This window comes from Oncorhynchus masou, chromosome 16 (genome assembly GCF_036934945.1).
Source record: "Oncorhynchus masou masou isolate Uvic2021 chromosome 16, UVic_Omas_1.1, whole genome shotgun sequence".
NCBI lineage: Eukaryota > Metazoa > Chordata > Actinopteri > Salmoniformes > Salmonidae > Oncorhynchus > Oncorhynchus masou.
The window spans coordinates 15397092-15413782 of NC_088227.1; the positions used below are offsets into that span (position 1 = coordinate 15397092).

The window sequence follows — 16691 nt, forward strand, 5'->3', positions numbered from 1 at the left end:
CATATAATTGACAGCTTAGGATAGAAAACACTAAAGTTTCCAAAACTGTAAAAATATTGTCTGAGTATGACAGAACTGATATTGCAGGCGAAAGCCTGAGAGAAATCCAATCCGGAAGTGACTCATGTTTTGAAAGCTCTGAAGCTCTGCGTTCCGATGCGTCCCTATTGAGCAGTGAATGGGGTATCAACCAGATTCCTTTTTCTACGTATTCCCCAAGGTGTCTACAGCATTTTTATGTAGTTTCACGCCTTTATGTTGAAGAATGAGCGTAAGCGACTACATTGCGTAAGTGGCCACTTGATGGCTCTGTGATTCTTGCGTAAAAAGAGGTAGCTACTGCAAAGCCAATTGTCCCGGTGGATATATTATCGAATAGATATTTGAAAAACACCTTGAGGATTGATTATAAACCACGTTTGCCATATTTCTGTCGATATTATGGAGCTAATTTGGAATATTTTTCGGCATTGTTGTGACCGCAATTTCCGGTCAATTTCTTAGCCAAATGCAAAGAACAAACGGAGCAATTTCGCCTACAAAAATGCATTTACTATCTAACTGGGAGTCTCGTGAGTGAAAACATCCGAAGCTCAAAGGTAAACGATTTAATTTGATTGCTTTTCTGATTTGTGACCAGGTTGCCTGCTGCTAGCTAGGCATAATGCTATTCTAGGCTATCGATAAACTTACACAAATGCTTGTCTTGCTTTGGCTGTAAAGCATATTTTCAAAATCTGAGATGACAGGGTGAGAAAAAGGCTAAGCTGTGTTTCAATATATTTCACTTGTGATTTCATGAATAGGAATATTTTCTAGTAATATTTATGTCCGGTGCATTATGCTAATTAGTGTCAGATTATGACAACGCTCCCGGACCCGGGATGGGTAGTTACAACAGTTTAAGCCACTTTCTATCACTCCAAATTTCAAGTTTCTGCCCCTAACCCTAGAAAAGTATGCCACCTTCTCCTCCTTTCACCCCCTCTCTCCCTCCCTCTCTGCGGACGACTTTGTCAACCACTTTGAAAAGAAGGTTGACATCTGCTCCTCATTCACTCAGCCTTTTCATCTTTCTCCCCTCTCTCTCCTGATGAAATCCTGCGACTAGTGAGGTCCGGCCGCCCAACAACCTGCCCACAATACCCCATCCCCTCCTCCTCTTCTCTAGACCATCTCTGGAGACCTTCTCCCACTCCTCACTTCCCTTGTCAACTCATCCCTGACCACTGGCTGTGTCCCCTCAAGATAGCAATACTCAACCCCTCTGATGTAAAACTACAGACGGATATCCTTTTCTTTCCAAAAGACTAATCTGATGTCAAACTATAGACCTGTGTCCCTTGCTGTTCTTTCCAAAACATTTGAGCGTGCTGTCTCTGACCAACTCTCTCGCTATCTCAGAGCGATCTTGACCATAACCAGTCAGTCTTCAAGACGGGTCATTCAACCGAGTAGTGTCCTGGTTGAGGCTTTCCGCACTGCTAAAGCTGACTCTCTCTCCTCTCTTCACATACTCCTTGATCTATCCGCTGCCTTCGACACCGTGAACCATCAGATCATCCTTTCTACCCTCTCAGGGCTGGGTGTCTCAGGTTCTGCACATCCTTGATTGCATCCTACCTGGCAGACAGCTCCTACCAATTCACATGGAGAGGATCTGTCTGCACCACATACTTTGACTACTGGTGTACCCCAGGGCTCGGTTCTAGGCCCTCTACACACCAAGTCACTCAGCTCCATCATATCCTCACATGGTCTCTCCTATCATTGCTTTTCTCCTTCCACCTCCTCTTCTGACACCCAGGTGGCGAGACAGATCTCTGCATGCCTGGCAGATCTCAGCCTACCACCTCAAGCTCAACCTCAACAAGATGGAGCTGCTCTTCCTCCCAGGGAAGGCCTGACCGCTCAATCACAGTTGACAACTCCATGGTGTCCCCTTCCCAGAGTGGAAAGACCCTTGATGTGACCCTGGACAACACATGTCATTTTCTGTAAACATCAAAGCAGTGACTCACTCCTGCAGGTTAATGCACTACAACATCCATAGAGGTAAACGTTACCTCACACAGGAAGCGGCGCAGGTCCAAATCCATGCACTTATTTCCCATCTGGACTACTGTAACTCGCTGTTGGCTGGGCTCCCCGCTTCTGCCATCAAAAGCCTGCAATTTATCCATAATGCTGTATCTTGCCTGGTGTTCAAACTTCCCATGTCACCCTGCTCCTCTGCACACTCCACTAGCTTCCAGTCGAAGCTCATATCCACTACAAGTCCATGGTACTCAACTTTTTAGTGATGGGGCAGTATTCGGAAATTCGGCTGAATGATGTGCCCAAAGCAAACTACCTGTTACTCAGGCCCCGAAGCTAGGATATGCATATATCCTAGAAGACACTCTAAAGTTTCTAAAACTGTTAAAATAATGTCTGAGTATAACAGAACTAATATGGCAGGTGAAAACCAGAGGAAAATCCATCCAGGAAGTGGGATTTTTTGGGGGGTGAGTTTTCCATTGAATACCTATTGACTATGTAATGGGTTAGGGTCCAGATTGCAGTTCCTATGGCTTCCACTAGATATCAAGTCTTTAGACATTGAAAAATGAAGAATGAGACCTTTCTGTCAGGGGACTGGGGAGGCATGCAGTACTGGTTTGCGCACATGACTGTGTGCACGTCCTTCATTATTTTTCCTTTCTATTGAATATGCTATTGTCCGGTTCAAATATTATCGATTATTTAGAAAATTGACAACCCGAGGATTAATTCTAAACAATTTGACAGGTTTCAACAAACTTTACCGGTACTATTAGGATGTATTCGTCTGCATGTTTTGACAGCCTTTGAGCCAGTGGATTACTGAACAAAACAGTTTTTGGGATATAAAGAAGGACTTTATCAAACAAAAATACCATTTTGTGTAACTGGGACCCTTGTGATTGCAACCAGATGAATATCTTCAAAGGTAAGTGATTAATTGTATCGCTATTTCTGACTTTCATGACTCCTACTTGGTTGGAAAATGTTTGTATGCTTTTGTAAGAGGGGCGATGTCCTCAGATAATCTAATGTTATGCTTTCACTGTAAAGCCTTTTTGAAATCTGACAAAGCGGCTGGATTAACAAGAAGTTTCTTTTAACCAATGTTTAACACTTGTATTTTCATGAATGCTTATTACTATTTCTGCAATTTGAATTTAGTGCTCTGCAATTTCACCGGATGTTGCCGAGGTGGGTCGCTAGCGGCACGCCTGCGCCAAAGAGGTTTTAACTACGGCGCAGCGAGAGGAACTGCCCCTCCCTACCTTCAGGCTATGCTCAAACCCTACACCCTGACCAAAGTACTCCGTTCTGCCACCTCAGGTCTCTTGGCCCCTGAAAATAAGACCGCAGAGTGCCTTGACTATCTCCCGAAAACATCTGAAACCCAACCTCTTCAAAGTATCTTAAAAAATACCACCGCACTAAGTTGCTCTGGATAAGTGTCTGCTAAATTACTCCAATGTAAATGTAACAGAAATCGATGTAATGCTGAGGCATTGAATAGAGTGAATAGCATTGTGCCTTTTTTCAACCCAGTCTCTTTTGGATCACATTCACAGGTGTGGAAGAGCTAGCCTGCCCTGCCTAAGTCTGTCAATTTACCGGATTATGGTAAGCCGTCGCCATCTTCATATGTTTTCTGCTGTTAGGCCCCAAATCTTCCCTTCGTTGACAGGAAGTTCTTAATAATGGGTTTCCAAGAAACTGAGGGAACAGCCATAAAATCTTTGGTTTCCAGAAATAAACCGCATACAGTCAGTGAGATTATAATGCACTGGATTTAAGGCGGCTCGGTAAGAGCTGAAATGTGAAGTTCTTTGGGTAACACCTCACCTGCTGTAACTAGCTACTGTGCTATGCTGTTGTGACTATTTGTGTAAAGGTTGAACTACCGCATCTCGTCTGTGCAAATATCAACTAGTTTCTATAATCAATAATGTCCACTAATACAGGCTGGCATTCTCTGAATCACTTGTCAGCCCCTCTGTGTGAAGTCCACCTCGAACATAGTCAATGACGATCCTAGACAGCCATATCCCACTTGGATGGAGAATGTCTGTCCCTGACCTCCATTCCACTCCTCTCTGTCCATAAGCCTGTTGACTGACAGTATCGCTGCTGACATATGGCTCCATGGCTGTTTCTCATAATCAACCACACAGCCTATACTGAGTGTTAAATATCCCACCCTTCACTAACCATTAACTATTTCACCCACAAGATGCTAACATGTGCGATCATGGTTTCAGATTTTAGTCTGCGTGGTGTTTAAGATGTGGACTGCTTTTAAAACAGACGTGTTTATCCCAAACTTGAAGTAGAGGAGACTAATAATTTTGTTGCCGCTCTGAGTGATCAATATTTTTTCCTTTTCCTGCAATCAACCAATTTGCGATCCATTTCCTGTGTCAGTCATTTCCAGCCCGGGCTTGCCACCATTCAGACTAACCTCCCAGGCCTTCCCAAACTTGATTATATTTCACCTTTTATTCTCCTCAGACAAGTACCAATAAATCACTACTTCAGGAGGAGGAGAGAAACTTCTCATAGAAAATATAACAAAGGAATGGCGAGCATTGCCTGCGTCTGCCTCCTCTTGAGAGAGCTGGGAAAAACTAATTCTCACTATTCCCAACGGGGAAATGAAATGCTGTGTGTCACTCCAGTATCATATCAATTACCCACACAGTTACCACTAGCACTAGAGAAATTGTATTCGGGGAGAGGGACGGATGTGATTTTCCTCCTTGTGATGTACCGAACGACGATTTTCAATTAAGAGTCAGCAGGGTTGACTCTGGATGGAGCTGGCAATAAGAGCACTATCTGCTGCTACACTTTCCGACATGGAAACTATTATGAGAGATCTAATGGCATACATGCCACAAGCGAGGCTTGTAGTAGCTTGATACACTAGAGGAAAAAGTGCTACTTAATTTTAGCATTTTAAATTACCTGAATTTCACAATACTATCTCTGGGAATCTGCATGTAAATTTCCAGCAGTGAGGAATGAACTGTTTTTGAAATCACAAAAATACACTGAAACATTCAGCAAGATTGCACAACTTTCACATTCTGAATTGCCACACATCGAAAAGCTGAGATTTCAGTGAACTACGGCTGGTGTGTGTGTGTGTGTGTGTTTGGAGGGGGTATTCGGCGTGCCACTGTGAAGTCATGGCCACATGTGTTTTGAATACACACACATCCCTTTTAGCTTGCGTCAGGCATACGACCTGACAAACTACACTACTGTGTATGTGAAATGTTTGTACATATCAAGTCACAGTGCCCAGCCATTCAGAACACAGCAGTCGCTAGACTCTCTACTTCCTAGTCACTGACAATTAATCTGACGGCTTCTGAGGAGGTTTACAGCCCCGGGACGAGCAGGAAGCTGCTCCACTGCTGCTGTCACTTTCCATACACATTCCTCCTTCCACCCATTACGGAGAACAGGTTCCTCTTTGACCGTCGCTGATAATGGGTGTAGTAGAACAATAGCAGGTACAGTATGATTGTTAGCGGTGAGATATGAGGTCTATTCCTGAACGAGGCCATGCCATTTCCACGGGAGGCTGCGTGATCCATACATCCCTATATAAAGAGTAGCACCACAAATCACAGGGAGGAAGGAGCCAGATAAATCTGTAAAACAAGCCCGGGCACAGATTACTTAACTTTGGCTCGAGCAAAATGTCAAGGAGGCATCTTTTTCTTCTTCTCTTTTGCCATCTTTTATTCATCTCAGCCCTGATAGCAATCCATCACATTTAAGTACTACTGTACGAGGTGCAGGGAGAACCAGTGTCGACTCACACTGTACACTGTTGGGATTTCCACTTAGCAATCTTACCTCAGGACAACCAAGTTCCAAGCAAGTAGTTAGTGCCTTATCTTACGGAGCTTATTGATGTGGTAGGATATTAACCACTGCAGAATAGTAGATGTGAAGAGGATCATATACACTAGAATGGAAAGTCTATATTCCTGTGATCTTTAATTGTATTGAATTTGCAGCCGGTGCAGTCTGAGGAAGACCGATTGGGAGAGAGCCAGAAGGCGAGGGGAGGGGAGTGGGGGGGGGGGGAGAAATGGCCAGGTACTAGAGTTAAAAAAGCCACACATTTGTCCAATTGCCTCATTTTGAAATTCAAATTGCAGAGCCTGTAAGGAAGCTGATAAGCAGTCTAAAGGAGTAGTCAACACACACCCTAAGATATAGTACAGGTGGAGTATATGTAATAATGGAAAGGGGGAAAATATATATCATTAAGGATTAATGCAGAGTAATGGTTTATTAGGAAGGTCTAGGTAGTAAGGTTTTAGCATACATGTGTTCTAAACACCGATAGGAGAAGATGTTCAACTGGTTCAGTAAAAAGGCTAGTAAATGGGAGAATCCATTGTGAGAATTGACTATATAAAATGTAAAGTATGGCTGAGAACTAATTCAGTAATACACTATTCTGGCACCTGGTGTATGACGCACATGTTTGCACAACATCATGGATGTATTTTTCTTTTCCATGTTGTCATTCATTACTTTATGGTTCAAATGGAAAGCGACATTGTTCATCACATCCAGAGTAATGCGAAGGATCATGTTTTTTGTCTCGAGATAATGAGCAAAAGATGGGTGGCTGGACTACAAAAAAATCTACCAGAACCGAGCAAAAAAGATAAATAAAAATGAATTTACATTTAAATAACATTTCCCTCACATACAGATAATGTGAGCAACTTCATGTTTGTTGAAAGGATCTGTGGTCCCACTGACGCTTCGTTGTGCATTCTGCAGAGGAAGCCCGGGCTAACTGTTGAACAAACATTAATCACCATCTCCTTTATCTGCTCTGCCCGGCCCAGCCTCCACAACACCGCCAAGCGCTCTGCTGTTAGGGAGGCCTCGGCACGCCGCGGGGTGCGCCACAGAGCCAAAGCCATCCCTTGCATTTCATTACTACCGCCTCTTTAAAAGGCTTTAGCCTGGGAAGATGAGATAGTCGGGAAGGCTGCCGCAGGGCATTCTGGAAAATTGCTCAGAGTTTTATATATTTGTGGACGGCCACTCGTTGGTGGAATGACTTATTTCACAGGAATGAGTGATAACTCGCAGACATGCTATGTCAGGGAGAAAGAATAGCACTGCCTTGTAGTTTAACTATTCAAAAAGAGGCTTTCTGAGGATAATGGCCTGTTATAATGGGCTTCCAAGGACAAGTCTGTATAACCTATAATACAATTATTATATTGGCTGAGATATGAAAATATGTACGTGGTGAAAGTATAAGTAATAAAACCATACTTTCTTATTGTTGGAAAAGACACATTTTCGTTGAAATGAAATGTTTTTCTCTGGCAACCTGATCAATACCAAACAATTGTTTCATGAGAACTGCTATTCACTAGCTCCTTTTGTGTGAATTGTTTGGTACAGCATGTGAATAACATGGCATAGTATGCTTTCAACAAAAGCACTAAAGCCTTCAATAGTATACTGTTACTTTAAGGCAAAGCAGACCCTGTTTCAGCACAAACACAAACCCCATTTTCAATGAATTGCTTTCATTTAACTTACTCCTCAGAATTGATTTCAGTTATCCAAGTGCGTGTCTGTGCGCACTCTTACTGATCTATGTTTTAAATGAATGCTGGGACCATACTGACGCCACAGTTTATTTTACAGATGAGCCCTGAATAACACAGTAAAACTGTGGGAGATTTGACCGTTATTCTGTTACCAAACTTTGCATCTGTACAGTTTTGCCAGTAAATGCGTTTGAACAATTTCCACTGAAAATTAGACAAAGTAGTTATTGTCCATAGAGTTATGGTTTGATAACCACTTACACTCATGGAAATTGGCCTATATGGATAGAAACATTTAAAATTTGGGCCTAACAGAAGAACTATAATAATGTGTTAGTGCTAAGCGATTAGTTATTTGAGGCTGGTTCGGTTATTAAAAAGGTAATCATGGTTTTCGGTTTTGATTTATATAAATGCTGTGACACAGAATAAAACAAAAGTCCCATGATGGTAGTGACTGCTCATTACTGCATTCTTTGCCTCTTCCGTAGTGGGCACAAGAGAGACCAGACAAGTAGATGCACAATGGATTTTGGTCATTGTAGTTGATTACCACATTTTATGTGCTTAACTAAGAATATTGGCCTGTATGAAACTTCAACTACATCGCACAGTTCAAACTGGATCAGATTTATCTCTGGAGAAACTGTGCAGTGTGCGCATTGAGCTCCCAGAAGAAAATAACTAAATGGAATTCAAATAATTGAACCGACGTGGGTAAATTAGTTGTCAAAAAAATATATATTTTAATGCATGAACATGGTAGCAATTGATAGACAACACTGGAGATTCAGGCCAAAGGTGAGGACAAAAACAAGACTGAATCCAAACATTAGATTTTTCTGTGCATTTTACATTTACTGTACTTTTTAAAGGATTTGTAAATCATCTGAAAATACTCTGGATACATTCAGTAACATAATATGAATTAACATTGGAGTAGGTGCAAGATGAGAAAAAAACAAGCTATTACAAGGGTTTGAGTGAGAGGTCTAACTGTCTCCAAGTGGCCACAAACCTCTCTAAACAGTGTACAGTTCCTAAGTAATATCAATGCACATTTATGACTAAAGGAAAGAGTTGTTTTTTGTTTTTTTTTGCCATTGGGGATTTTTTTTTTTTTTTTTAACACAGCCCTGCATCCCCACCATCATGCAATCCAGAAATGTGCCATGATAAATCGCCATCGGGGTCAGGTGAGCATTATTCGAAAGCTTATTCTATTTCCAACATGGCTAGCTAAGTTATAAAATACAATCTTAGTGTCAGGCTTCCCAAATGCATTTCAGACAAACCGATTGCAATTTTGATGCGCATAGAATGGAGTCATGAGTACATTCAAGTGCGTGTTCTGCAGCTACGTTGCTTCACAATAAGACAAACACAGGCTTATTCTGTTCAGGACAACCCGGGGTGTCACCCATGTAACTGTGGCTCAAACATAGCAATCAGTAAACGTTGATAGTGTAAATTACATTTAATTTTCAATTATGGAAATTAAGTGCACATTTGGACTCACAGGTGTGGGGTTAGCTTGCATGACTTCAAAGCAATACTTATTATAATCCTCAACATTTCATCTGTCAGAATACATAGACTCCTCTCGATTTACAGCGTTTCCCTCCACTCGGACAACAAATGTGCAAATCGTTGCCCAGTTAGCAGGAGGGATGGGAGGATCTTATTGTTGTGCGTGGTGCTCAAGTTTATCACGGCTGTCAGTCAAAACCCATACAGCACTGTGAAATGGAGAACCTGAGCTCTGACATGTATAGCATGTTACTCTACAGCCACTGCGTTGCAATTTAGGCAAGTATCAATGGCAATCTGCCATTTCACCCATAATAATAACAACATTGAGCAGGTGTTTTAATCCAAAGTGACTTAGTCATGTGCATACACTTTAAGTATGGGTAGTCCCAGGAATCGAACCCACTATCTATTCGTAGCGAGCACCATGCTCTACCAACTGAGCACTGGACAGTATAGAGGGGCTGTGAGTGGAAAGAGCTACACTTTGAAAGCAATGGTTTTTGTTTGATTTTTTTTTTTTAAATGGGCAATTCCGTTACCATGGAATTGCCCATTAGCTTCCTTTCGGAACAGGGAAGGTCAAGTGTGGGTCAAGTGTTGACCGTGGCCTGCAGTTGAGGAGGCCTCTTCTCTGAACAGAAATCATTGAGAGGGCACACACTTTAATCTAAAGAGGGCTACAGGTAAGGCCTTTGTTGGAATTAATGAATTGAATGTAGCCCTGCTCTCCGGGTAAAAACAAACAATCATTGGGAGGGAGAGTCACGGCAGGTCAAAAGACGGAGAGCAAAACGGACATCCTGTCAAATAGACATATCTCCCACTGGGCTTCTAGCCTGACTAACTCAATACTATATAGACTTTTTTTTTTTCAACTCAGTCCCCATGTTCTTGCAGCTGTTGCATTATTTACCATTATCAATATGCACTATAATGGAGTTAGTCCTTCAATGTCATCTAAAAGGCTGCTGGCCAGCTCTCAAAGACAGAGCAAAGTGTCTACCTTATTCCCCTGTGTTTTTCTCCCTGCACTTTGTTTATAATGAGAGTTCTCTGATTTACTGAAGCATTGCACACCATTGGGCTCAGCCCACATTCTGGCCAAACGGACGTGCTGCCCCTACTGGTGCTTAGGAGGACACCTTCCACTGGCTCCTACACTCATTAGTTCCATTTTCAAAAAGACCCATCGACCTCAGTGTCCCACTCTCCTGCTGTGGCACGGAATCATATAGGGCCAACTACGGAAAGACGTAGTAGCTCACACTATCGTCAATGGATGGCAAAGAGGGTAAAAGATCCCAGAGGTTGAGTGAGGAGTTGAAGAAAAGAGAATGAAATGGATAAAAAGTTTGCTTGGGGTTCTCAGCAAAAAGAGTTGAATAAAAGTGACACATTCAATTACTGGGCTGTGGGACTGGAGGGTAAATAACGTAACCCACAGATTTGAACAATCTCACTCAGAGGCAAAAGGACACTAAAGAAATTAACTAGATTTTTATTAATTCAGAACATTACCCCTAAGATAGAGCGTGGTCAAGTCAAATAATGTTTTTTAATGCCCTGCACTATTACAGTTAATTATTTCTCGAGTCGGCAGAAATTGTGTCATGACACATTAAATCGATCTTAATTGATATGAATTGTTCCCCCCTCCTAATCCCTTTTGCAATGCACAGTGTGGAATGAGACAGGACAAATTGCTTTGCTTTGTAAATATCCTCATTTATCATGATGAAATAAAAGCCGGCCTCCTTCCTATTGTAGAGTAAGCCTTCCTGTGTTTGCATCATTACTGAGAAGCACAGAGCAGCCACACAATTAATAATAATCCACATAAAGTCAAAATGGTTTGTGAGGCAGCGGTAAAAAAACACAACAAATACCAAACAATCCCTTCCAGTCGCAAGGCAGGATTTCTCAGAGGCGCTCGTGATTAAAAATGGAGCAGACAAACAAACGAGAGGATTTATAGAGAGAAGATTCCCCAGCAGTGTAGCCTTAATTGAACACTGGCCAGGGGACTTGGTAGAGAGAGGCTTGAGAGGGAGAGTGGTGCCTGGGAGCAGAAAATATTACCATCCACCACCTCTGCTCTGACAGTGAGTTCTACTGACAAAAAGCTGGACTTGTTTTTGTGCCAAGCCTAGGTATGAAATATTAGCTGTAACATGAGAGGAACAACACAGAAGGTAAACTCGATTTACCACCCATGCCAAACAGGGTGCATTTAAATAATACATCAGAGTCCATGCTTCAGCAGTCCTGTGTGGATTGTCAGTGTCTGGAACACCATTCCTTATGATTCATCTTCATCCCGCGCAGCTTCCCATTTCTCTGACTCCCACAAAAGAGTAATGCCAGGCCTAGCGCGGGAGACTCTCGAAGCGCCTGAGGTAACTAAAGTAATATACCAACTCCATGTCCCCTGCCATTCACTGCTTGACAGTCATTTATGTTATCAACCATTCAAACTCATTTGGCAGTGGAATGCATTTCTTCTCCCCCTTGAATCCATCAAAATATGATATTCCAGTAGGGAGTCATACTAATAGATAGTGTGCTCCAACACGTCTTTCAGAGCAGGGGTTCCCAAACTTTTTCAGTCAAGCACCCCCCGTGCCACATCTATTTCTATGGGCACAAGCACTGTTGATGACACAAACAGTTCACACCCCTCTTATTGGCTGAGAGAATGTTTTGCAGGTTTAAAGCTTAAAGCTATTAAAAGAAATAAAGCTATTTCCTGAAATTCTACAGATTTTATCATTGGGTACAGAGAAAATGTTGCCGTTTTTAAAGCACATTTTCTCGCAATTCTATACATTTTACCATGTCTAATGTGTATTCATGTGATATTTGAGTGACTCGGAAATTGCTACAAAATCTATGGGCTAAAAAAAGCTAGCTAGAAAACATTAGCTGACATGGGCGAGTTGATCGGGACATTTTTGACCAGTTATAAATGGCTCTCGAAGTTATGCAACGACTGACATCACAAGAGAAACTGATGCCACTACCCAATTTCAAAATTGCACCTTGTGCATTCTACTACGACATCTTTCAAGAGTAAGTTGAAGCCGGACTGCGTTCCCTACGGGGCCCGCCCCACAGTTTGGGAACCACTGCTCTAGAGGACGATCACAACTGTGACTGCTACCAGGACTACTAATATAACGACTACTGCTACTATTACTAGTGTAGTACAACAGCTAACGTTTTTTGTTCATTCCACACACAGTATGTCTCACTCTTTTTCTCCCTCACATTCTGATAGTGTGCATGTATTATCAAAATCTCAGCTTTTCATGTCTTTCAGTACTTATGGGGTATTTTTGGAGGATAATACTGTTTGAAAGTTCTCCCTGACCCATGGACAACCCCACCACAACTGGTGTCAGTCTCACTACAGGCAAAGTCATGGGCAACAGATTAGCAAATGTCACAGGAATTCATCCTTGAAGAAACACTAGTCCCTCTGAGGTAGGTCAGTAGTAGCATATACAGTTGTGTGTGTGTGTGTGTCTGCTTATTTTCAAATGTGTCAAGTGGAGAGTACAGACTGAGTACCCAAATCAATAGTATTAATCCCAGTGTACTAGGATGTTAATAACATCAATGGGGGCCATAATCACCATGATCGTTTACCACTTTCCTACGCAGGAGGAAGAAACAATCATCCGTACAGGGGAAAAAAACAAATCTCTAGTGCTTTAAGGGTCTTTGAAATGAATGCAGAACTCAGAATTAGACCCCTAAATAGTATTTCTGGCTGCAGGGCCCAATCAAAATCAATATGTAAGACTGAGCATTGATCATGTGTGGAAAGTCAATGTGCATATGAGAGGCGGGGTGGAGACCTGTGTGTTTTGCACCTGAGAGGAAAAAGTCCTCACCGCATCACTAAACAAGCCCGTTGTGTTCAGAAGGTTTGTCTTGAGACTCCTAATCGCCGGTCCCTTCGGCGGTTCAGCAAATAGATGGCGACAATTAGTGATCGCATACACCAAATCAAACACCTTGGCAACACATTAGTGAAAGGTGAAAAAAAAATCCTGACCGAATGCATTCCTTTCAGTACCACAGGACAGGTTGAACTGTTGACCTTGGCTCTACTTAGGCTGTTATTGGATCGACTGTTCATCTGAAGGGCCGCCGGTGATTTCATTGAAATTGCCTCAATAAAAAGGCCTGCCACTGCAAATGTCAGCCCAGAGAGGTCATTCAGTAGTAATCAGTATGCCCTTTTTCTGTGTAATCAGCAACGTGATGGTCAGCCGCTCGTGGTTCTCTATTACCTTTTACTAATTGGAATGGTGTCTTGCCACGAGTGCGACGCCCCGACTCTCACACCGACTGAGGTCCTCGGAGAAAACACTGATCGGTCCTGAAACATCGCCCTGATAGATCCGGTTCTGTTTGTCAGTCAAAGGAAACCTGACACTCCATCACTGGACAGTGGATACATCAGCCTCAACACAACCTAGACATGGGATTCTTCCCAAATGACACTCTATTCCTTTTTTTTAGTGCAATTACCTATTGAACAGGGCCCACAGGACTGTAATAGGTTGCCATTTGGCACACGTATGACTACTTTTGCTCCATCCCAATGCTCTTCAACATTTAAGGGTGATATTACTAAAGCCCATGCAGGACTACTCTGTCTGGAGGAGTGAGGCTAATGTATACGGCTGAGGACCAAGTGCAGTGCTAGCTAGTTCTGCAGAGTTAATTGCTTTTTGAACTGGCTTCAAGAGCTTATCCTAGCCAGTGACGCTCTGAACGCACAACATGCTCAGACATGTAGAACTATTAAAACCAATTCAGGTTGGTTACAGATGGCAAAAGGCGTTTTTTAGCGCGACTTGAGGTGCTCGTAGAAATGCATGAGTACAGGCGAATCAAAGCCGTACGGCGCACTAAGAGCATTAATTTCCCCTGCCTGTCTGTCAGGCAGGAAACTGTTCTAGTGCAAGTCTCAGCTTAACAACTCTACTATTTCCTCTCCAGTCAATACGGTGTTTCCTGTTTGAATTTAAAAGGCGACAACATTTCAACACTCTCCGGTAAAACCCCTACTGGGCATTAGGTACCGAGTGGTCTGTTCATTTCATTATACGCAATCTAATTTCCAGCTGAGGAGTTTTTGAGCAGGCAGTGGTATGGAAAACACTTTAGGTTCTTGGAGCATAGAGTGCAGAGGACTGCTGAATCTATACTTTCAATAAGAAACCGGTCCAAATGAAGCAACGTTCTACCAGACATGGGACACATTGAGTAATGATGAAGCTACATCTTTAATATTTGAAATCTCCAGTTGAATGTAGCCGTTTAATGATGTTTTACTCATCAATTCTGCTTGTAGGAGGTGTTGCTTGGCTAGCTGAAGAGAGAGGTCTTGATCAGACCAGCAGTCCTCCATGTTGTCTCACTATTGTGTGGGTGAGTGGTTTGTCTCGACGGTGATGAAAGAAAACCCTTCCCGTGGGAAAGCAGACCTGCTCTGTCTCTCGTTCACTATATTTTCCCTCCTCTCTAACCCTCAGTCCCAGTCTGCTGTCTGCTGGTAGGTAACCAGTCCAATAGGGCTCAGGTGGCTATTCCAGCAGCACCGTGTCATGTGCTTCCCTCAGGAAATCTGAGACACTTACACAATAGTACAGTTCTTCCACAATCGTTCCACACCTATTCACACACACATACATACATCCAACTTAAAGGCAACAGCAAAGAAGATTGTTTCCAATGCTTTCTTTTCTCTTCTTGGCAGTGTTTATGGCAGGAAATGGGGGACTTATGGAGGAGTCTATGTGGTCTGAAGCAGTCGGGGGAAATGAAGCACAGCTGGGAACCATGGTGGTGCATGACATCTGTTTAATGTGCTGGGACAGACGACAAAGTGACAACGTGGTAGGAATGCCACCACCGTAATATAAACCAGACACTAATGGACCCACCCATTTTCCCAGTACAACAATACTATTACACAAAATGGTGGGGAAAGAGAAATATATGGAATGCGAATTCTATGCAGCAATAAATGGTGGCAGTAACAACATCTAACAATTATTAGATTTCATTCCCCGGCCTTCAAAATCATTTTTTTCTTTGTTATTTAACAGTGAAGCATGGGGAAATGATCAATACGTTATTTTGCTGAAATGGCATGACATTTGTAAGAAGTAAATTACATAGGGAGCATGCAAAAAATATATATAAATACAAATACAAATGCAAACTCTCTGGAGAGAGGCGCCCTGAGGATTTTCATAATGTGTTCGCTCACCCTGCAAATCAGGAAACGCGACATTGACTAGTCTGCGAGCCACCCCGCCTCTCTGCTACCCAGGAGCCCTTGTCCTAATAGTAATGTACTGCTAGTGAAAATAACCTGAAGATCACAGGAAAAAGGTTAAACAATGCGAGAGGAAGTTGATTTTGTTTGTGTAGGAGAACACGTACATAAGAAATCTCTGAGCACTGTTTGCCATTCTTGGCCTGCACTTGCTCATGGCACCCATTCCGGGATGGGGAGGAAGATGCTCAGATTCTTAATATTTGCATTTTAGATACAAAGCTTCCTCTGTCCCCTGTCACGTAAGACACACACTATCTGATTGTGACCCGTGATGCTACTGTGGGAGAACATCCCTAATGACTTCAGGCAATTATTTGATGTTGTCATTCAACTTGATTCCAGGTATAGAAGCTGGGAAACACATAAGCGGAAATGATCCATGCTACGATGCCATAAAATTCTTACTGGCGAAAAACTAATAATCTCAAAAGGAATCTAGGGGAAGTGTAGTCTAGTATAAAAGCGTCTGTCATACATACAGGATATACTTTAAAAAAAAAAAACTAATATCAAAGATTTGAATTTAGGCTGCCTCTTTAAGCCCAGTTATCAAAAATGTGTCTGCTGAGACCATAGCCATATCACAACTTCTATTTACACAGATGCCTGGTGCCTACATCTCTCAAATAGACTTCCTAATCACCAAGGATTCATTTTGCTGTGGATGTCAGGGTCTGAACACCAAAATATGAAACTGGAAAAAAATCCTCATGCATTCTGATAGGTGGGAGCGTGCAGTGAGATGTAGGACAAACTAAGGAAGAGGAAGATATATATATATATATGCTTCCTGTATTGCCACAAACATATGTGTTCCTGCCATTTCCGTTCCAGCCAATTCCATGGGCAGCACATAATTCAATGCTATGATTGGCTGTGATGGACAAAAGCAGTGACATGGAGTAGGCATCTCCTCCCGAGCAGACTACAGGGCTGTACCTGGACTATGTCCCCTGGAAAACCTCACTCCACAACCGGACAGTAGCCAAGAGGAAACACAAAACGACAGAGAGTCCCCACTCTGAATGTCAATCTGGGAATACAGCTGGTCTATTCACATCTGAGGGTGAGGCATGGGAATAGATGGATAGTGTCTGAGGCTGATGGAAAGGCAATGCCCAGAGTAATGAAACACTGCATACATTCCGCATTAT

At 42.5% G+C, this 16691-nt stretch overlaps 1 protein-coding gene across 12 annotated transcripts in view; it reads right to left on the reverse strand.

Annotated features, from left to right (window-relative positions):
• LOC135557538 (receptor-type tyrosine-protein phosphatase kappa) overlaps window positions 1-16691 on the reverse strand; it is a 150404-nt gene that overhangs the window by 48315 nt on the left and 85398 nt on the right. The gene's annotated exons all lie outside the window — the stretch shown is intronic.